The following is a 7898-nucleotide window of genomic DNA, read 5'->3' as shown; positions in this document are numbered from 1 at the left end:
TACATAGCTAAAGCATGTTTATGTCCGGGTAGACTTAGGATCTTATCATGAAATGTTTGAATTACTTGAACTCATTCTGCTGGCTTAATTAATTGAAGTTATAATTGAAATTGATTTAGAAGTAAATATATGTACACTAGGCTAAGCCTTAACACTTTGAGTTGTGGGCGAGTTATTTGAGAAATGGTAAAAATTATATTTAATTGATGCTCATGTGCTGTATTGAAAATGCGTGTCTCGAAATTCGGGAACTTCCTTCCTTTTCTTGTGGAGCGGGATGAATGCCTCGGCAGTATATAGATGCATATATGGATCGTGCCGCATGTCCCTCGGTAGTGTACACGTTATTCTGGATCGCGCCGAACGACCTCGGCAGTATCGTGTGTTATATCGCTAGTAGCCCGAATATTTACGAGCTAATTTTTTCACTGATGCCAGGCATTTTATGGTATTTTCTATTTATATGATAATGACACTTGATATTGTTTCTAAGCTTTTAAGGTAGAATACAAGGTTTAGAAATTCATGCTTTAAAAGAGTAATTGGAAGGTTATGTAACTTACAGATTTACCCCATCACTGCCGTATGCTTCATATTTTGCTCATATTTTATTATATTATTTTATTGGACCTTTAGTAAGTGTCGATGTCGACCCCTCGTCACTACTTCTCCGGGGTTAGGCAGATACTTACTGGGTACGCGTTGATTTACGTACTCATACTGCAGCACTAAATGTGCAGGATCTGACAGGTTCATTGATGATCACCTTGGCGCATAGACGCACCTATTGAGGAGACTTTATGTGAGCTGCATTCCAAGCTACGCATTGCAGTCCACCGAGTCTCCATTGTACTATTTATTTTATTCTGTCTTATTACATTCGGGATAGATGTTGTGTTATTACTACATTCCATAAAAAATGCTCATGCACTTGCGACGCCGGATTTTGAAGGGTTTCTACGGGTTGTTCGTTGTTGTAATTATGTAACTATTTTCATTTACTATGTAAATTCTATTTTATATCGTTCAATTAAGGAAAATCATGATTTCAAAATACTAAAATGAGTAATTAAATTGGTAAATCACTGTTGGCTTGCCTGACGGTGGTGTTAGTCTCCATCACGACCTTTAGCGGATTTTGGGTCATGACAAAAATATTCCTAAAATATTAAATAGAAGAACTCATAGGTAAAGGACATAACTAAAATAACCTTTTTTGGACTACAAGACCTTCTATGTTAATTTTTTTAATATTTAAGATTTTAAAATTAATAAAATTTTATCTATTAAATTTTTATTAAAAATATGTAGGAAGGTTTGATAAAATCAATTTCATAAGAATCCTCTATATTGGCAGTACATTACAACTCCATAATATCCAATACCAAGAAAAAATAAAAGTAATATTATATGGATTGTATAAAGCGTTGAAATTGAGAAAACAATATATCCCCATAATATATTTTTATATTATATTTGAACTTTTTTTATACTCAAATAATATGTTTTTAATTAATTTTTCATGTAATATCAATAACTAAGAAAATATTTAAGAATATAAATGTGTGAGAAAGAGAAAGAAAAATAGTTGGTAAGAGTCAACATCACTAATGATTCTGCAAACATAAAGATCTAAAAGTGGAATGTCAGATCGATCTTTTTACTCTTTGAAAATAAAATTTATGGTGGATAAAATTATAATTAAGATTAAATCTTTAACTAATAGTAAGAATCTGAATCAACATAAAATAAATTATTTTTTATGTTAAGACCAAACAATAAAATCTTTAAAATAATTATTTAGCAAGAGAATCTAATTCAATTATTTTTAAAATTCATCATATGAGTAAAATTATTTTTCAAATTAAAAAACAAATCTTAGGGTATATAAATTTATTCTATAAAAAGAGCGTTATAGATTAAAAAAAATTAGAACACAAAACAAAAAAGGTTAGTGTAGTATTAAGAATCAAACGACCATACATTTTTCTATTTTAGCACAATCAAAGTTAAATCCTAAACAAGAACAAGCTTTCAAGACTATATTATAAAGAGTCGACTCTAGTATAGCGACATTTTTTTTTTATAGATACCTCCGGCGGAATTGAAATAATATTTCTATGTCATGCATGTCACGCCCCGTTTTATCGCGAAAGCGGTCTTCTACATGTGATAACTCTTTTAAAGGGAGGTATTAAAAGAGAAGAGTCGTCACCTAACGAGTAGGACTGTACATAATAGCAAAGAGTGGATCATGTTAGCCTCCACACGTAACAACAAAGCACAAACAAGTTCCAGGCTACATAGTAGACAATTTCAAGATTAAGACGTATTTGAGTCGTAAAGTCCTATGTGCATGATTTCTATATGATTCTTATTTCTGGTATCATGCAGGTAGTACTGCATCTTTTAGACTAATGCTTAGGAAGACTACAGGCATCGTAAATCCTATAGCCATAATTTCTAATTGTTAGGGACAATAAAAAGAAGATTGGTACGTAATTGCTTAAATTATTTTACTTTTCTAAGTATATCTATTCTGTTTATTAACTAAATTAATTTATTTTCAGGAAAAGAAGTATGGGCGTCCAATGAGTCATGATGAGCTATTCAAGGAGACACATATTGTGAAGAAGAAGAAAGAGGGGGATCAAGATAGGTGGGTCGAGGACCGGGCCTCGACTGCATATGTAAGCTTTCAATTTTCTTTAAGTATTATAATTTACTTTTATAAAAATTTTGAAATACTGATTTAATTTAAAATAATATAGGGTCGCTACCAAAGTAACGTGGAGGAATTCATCCGTAGTCATCCAGCTGGTGAATCGGGTGAGCCAACCCAACCTTTGGACGAGGATGCTGAAAGAATATGGTTGGAGTCTGTTGGCGGTCCAAAATGGGGGAAGGTATACGGGCTTCCTACTAAAAACTTCCATCGCTATAAGTGTGGAATGCAAGGAATAGGGACTTCCTCGCAAGGCGAGCAACTTAATAGGGAGATCCTCTTTGCTATGCGGGAGACAGTGACAAAGCTCACATCCGATCTAGAAGCGGCCAAGGAAAGAGAAAGGCTTAGAGATGCTCAATTCCTTGGCATGCAAGCTCATATCAGAACTCTCCTATCTAGTGGAGCTTTTTCGTTGCCCCCGATCTCGTGAGTCATCTCCAGAGGGTCGACCTCCACGTGATCGTTCCTCCCGTCCTCCCCGTGATCATTCTTCCTGTACTCCACAAGACTATTCTCTATACCGTCTTGTAAATGAAAGTTCATCAGATGGTGATGATGATGTTGTAGAAAACACCCCTTGACTTTTATATACTTTGAACTAGACAAATAGAACCAGTTTTGAACTAGTTGTAATTAGTTTTATCTTGATTTTGAATTTTTATATTCAATTGAACTTTAATTTGTTAGTTTTAAAGTATTTATTGAATGATGTTGTTGTTGTTGTTGTTGTTGTTGTTGTTGTTGTTGTTATTGTTGTTGTTGTTGTTGTGCCAAAATTAAACCCAAAAAACCGACCAAAGTTGGTCGATTTTTAATAATAAAAAAAATATTATTCCAAAATACCGACCAAAGTTGGTCGGTTAATGAACATTGAATTCCTAGAATTCAACATTACCGACCAACTTTTGTCGGTATTTTACCTGTACTATTGAGGTTACCGACCATAGTTGGTAGGTAATGTTTAATTTTAATTATTTTAAAAATATATATATTTTCAATTACCGACCAAAGTTAGTCGGTTTTTTTAAATTTTAATAATTAATAAAAAATATAATTTAGTTAAACCGACCAACTTTGATCGGTAAAATTAAATTAATAAAATATATTTCCGACCAAAGTTGGTCGGTAAGTACTTAAACTTGTTAGATGGTCGTTTTAAGCTACCGACCAAAGTTGGTCGGTAATTTCTGACCAACTTTGGTCGGTAAGCCATTCCGACCATCAAAACGTCGTCCACACCTAATGGTCGTGTTTTGTTCGGTAATTGGCCATAACTGACTAACTTTGATCGGTTATTTTGGTCGGTTTTTAGCGAATTTCTAGTAGTGATATAAACATATAAAGCAGTGATTAATTGGCGACAAGTGACCATTTTGATAGAAGAGTTTAAAATAGCACCAATTAGGTAAATATGGGGGATTGGGTAGAAATATTTCTTAAATTTATCTAGCATAGATTCAACAACAGAAGTATATCTTTCTTTCTTTTTCAAATTATGGAGTAAAAGAGAAATTTCAGCAATATGAACTAAACCATTTGCAATAGTAGGATAATAAGCTCTACAAAACTCAAGTGTAGCCACGTAAAATTTTTATAATATTTTTACAACATCTTCAATGATATTCTAAGTTCTAGATGTTAACAAACTGTTAGGATCGATACAATGAGAATTAACAACTTTAGTTATAGGCATTTTATATTTATGATAACATCTTAAGAATAAATAAGTATAATTTCACCTAGTAACATTTTTTCAGGCATGAGTCTTGGTTTTAGTCCACACTGTACACATTTTTCCTTAATTGCATTTAATCTAGCACTTCTATTATTTTCTTGAATTACACCAACAGCTCTTCTAGCTAAAGTGATCTCATCTCTAAATAATTCAAGGCCACTCTTCATAATTAAATTATAAATATGGCATGCACACCTAACATGAAATATTTCAGGAAGTGGTGCGTGTAGATGAAATTTTAATATTGTAATAGCAGAATTGTTGTTAGAAGCATTATCAAATGACATATACAAATCTTTTTCTGAAAGATTGTAAAATATAGCAACTTCATGGATAGTATTACTTATAAATGCACCAGTATGACTTTGATCTTCATCATATTTAAAAGCAATAATACGTTTTTGCATACAAAAATTATCATCTATCCAATGGCATGTAACAGTCAAATAATTATTTTCATTAATAGTACGACCAATATCAGAAGTAAGAGAAACTTTACAAGAAAGACCAGCGAACAAATAACGGATATATGTCTAATATTGTCCAAAAAGCCGAAAGATATCAGCTCTACAAGTACTTCTAGGAATACCTTTAAACAAAGGGCTATAAATTCTTTAAATATAAGTAACAAGATATGGTGAAGCAGCAAAACTAAAAGGTAAACAACCTAAAATAATCATTTTACCTAATTTTTCCCGATCTTTCGCTATATCATATTTACCCATTAAACCGCCACTACCCGAGTTAAATTTTTGTTGCCCACCTTCCTCATTAGCACCCCATACAATAGGGTGGTTATTTATCATGTGCCTACGAAGTTGACTCGTTCTCCCTTGCTTACCTCCGGTCTCATGTTTATAAACTTCCTTACAAAATTGACATGCTACATAATTTTTATCTTCTTCTAGTCTTTCAAAAAAATTCCAACACTTACTTATTAATCTTCGATTCCTCTTAATAGGGAGGGGAAGCCTAACTGTATTACCACGATCTCTACCCCTAGTATTTTGAGTTTGACTAGCATTACCAGGTGTAGTTGGTGGTGTTTCAAGATTATCAGGTGATTGAATATCATCTAAATTATCATCTATATCATAATTTTCTTGATGTTTCTCATAATCTATATTTAAATTTTCAGGTGAACTTTCAGAAATATGTGTAAAGCTACTAGAAGAACCAGCACCGCCTCTTGATCTTTTAGGAGTTTTAGTCTTATTACTACCACCTCTATTTAGTACACTTTTTTTTTGGTTGCTCTAAATATATTCATTATGTAAATTAAATTAAGAAATTAAATTAATAATTCTAAATAATAAAATAAAAATATACACCAAAGAAGAGAAATAGATGGAACGAGTGTACCGGGATTCCGGATGCCGCATTAAATTTGATATCACACTTCAGTTGATATTTGATGATATTAATATTGATACCACACTTCACTTGAATACTTGATATTTGATGATATTAATATTGATACCACACTTCACTTGAATACTTGATATTTAATAATTATAATTTTGTAGTGACTAAAAACTTGAAATAATAAGTAATTGAGAATTTAAGAGCAATAAGCAATATTATCAAGAGAGAATTGAGAGAGAATTAGAGTAGTAAGAGAGTAAATTGTGAGAAAAAATGAAGAAGAAGGGGGGCTATTTATAGTTTTTAAAAGGTTAAAATTATAATTTATCAATTATTAAGGGAGGGGCTATTTTATTAAGAGGGTAAGCCGAAACGGCCAAATTGGCAAAAAATGGTCGTTGCCCAACGGTCATTTTTGAATTTGACCGTTGGCAACGGTCAAATTTTTTTTAAAAAAATATATTTTTCCAACGGTAATCGGGTGGGACCGGGTTGTAGTCCGATAAAAATCCGGTAGTGGATAACCAGGCTAACCGGGTTCCGGAACACTGGTTACCAAAATATGTTCGTTCCCGTCCGGCTCCTCTCCCTCCCCTCCAACCCTCCCCAACCCGTCCGACCCCCTAGCATACCGTGCTGATCCGGTCTGAATTGGGTCGAACCGGGCTGTCATTGGACTGGTCCGACACGATTAACATGTATGGTATTAATACACATTCTTTTATCCAATATGTCTCAAGTATTATTTTGTGCAAAATAAAAAAGATTGCTGTGTAAAAAAAAGATAATGATGTCGTTTATATTTATCGATTAATAAAACATGTACTACAAAAGAAAGACAAAATGCGAGTTCTTGAAGTTGACACTGCTCAGTGACTAAGAGCCCGTTTGGATTAGCTGATTGTAAATAGCTGATAAGCTTGTAGTGCTGAAAAGTTTTTTTAAATGCTGAAACTGATTTTTAAAATAAGCATTTACGTGTTTGGATAGAAGTGCTGAAACTGATAATAAGCAGTTGATGTGTTTGATTAAAAAATATTGATAAGCTATTCTTTTGTTAAAATGACTAAAATACCCTTGAATCTTTTTCAAAAGATTATAAATTAAAAATTTCTTTGTAAAGAAAAGAATTAATAACGAATATGGAATGAAGAGAAAGTTAAGAAATTTATTTTGGAAAAAGTATTTTGTGAATTAGAAAATATTATTAAGGATAAACTAGTAAAAGTGTTGGTCAAACTAAAAATACTTATAAGTTGAAAAGCCATAAGTTGGGGGTAACCGGCTTATGACTTATGGCTGATTTTAGCTTATAAGCACTTGTCTTATAAGCACTTTGAGTGTTTACCAAACGCGTAGATAAGCCAAAAGGTACTTATAAGTTAGTTTGACCAGCTTATAAGCTTAGCCAAACACCCTCTAAGACTTAACTGAAAAGTGAAAATAAATCTTAACCTTTGGAATAAAGAAAGATACGTGTTAATAATCTTGATTAATATCGATATTAATCGCAGCAATATTTATTGGAGTTGAGCCGAGCCCACTTAAGTATTTTCGAAAGATATAACATTATCATACATAATCTAACTAGGAAGAATAGCATAGGTTAATCTGAACCCAGGACTCCCCTCCCACCCCTAGATTATCCCTGGGAACACCACTTTTGAAAAATAAAATTACATCAATATACTTGAGTTATTAAATATTTTTTAGTGAAAGATTTGGACACATTTGTATTTCGTTGGACAAATTATTTCCATCTTGTAAGGGTCAAGTTTATTAATAAAGTATTAGCTTTTTTAAAATTTTAAAATAAAAAATAAATGCCTTTTGAAATTTTAATTTTTTTATAATATTAAATAAATGAAAAAAGAGTTTTTGGATTATTTATGTTTATAACAAACAAATAAGATTTAAATATTTGTTATTATAGACGTATAACAGACAACAACAACAACAATAAACCCAGTAGTTTCCCACAAGTAGGGTCATCTTGTATTATAGATCCAAGATACTTGAAACTACCTCTCTTGAGGATGACTTGCGTATCAAGCCTCACCTCCATATCCC

The sequence above is a fragment of the Nicotiana tabacum genome, chromosome 14 (assembly GCF_000715075.1).
Source record: "Nicotiana tabacum cultivar K326 chromosome 14, ASM71507v2, whole genome shotgun sequence".
In the NCBI taxonomy this organism is placed as follows: Eukaryota; Viridiplantae; Streptophyta; class Magnoliopsida; order Solanales; family Solanaceae; genus Nicotiana; species Nicotiana tabacum.
Note: the sequence above shows the minus strand (reverse complement) of the source record.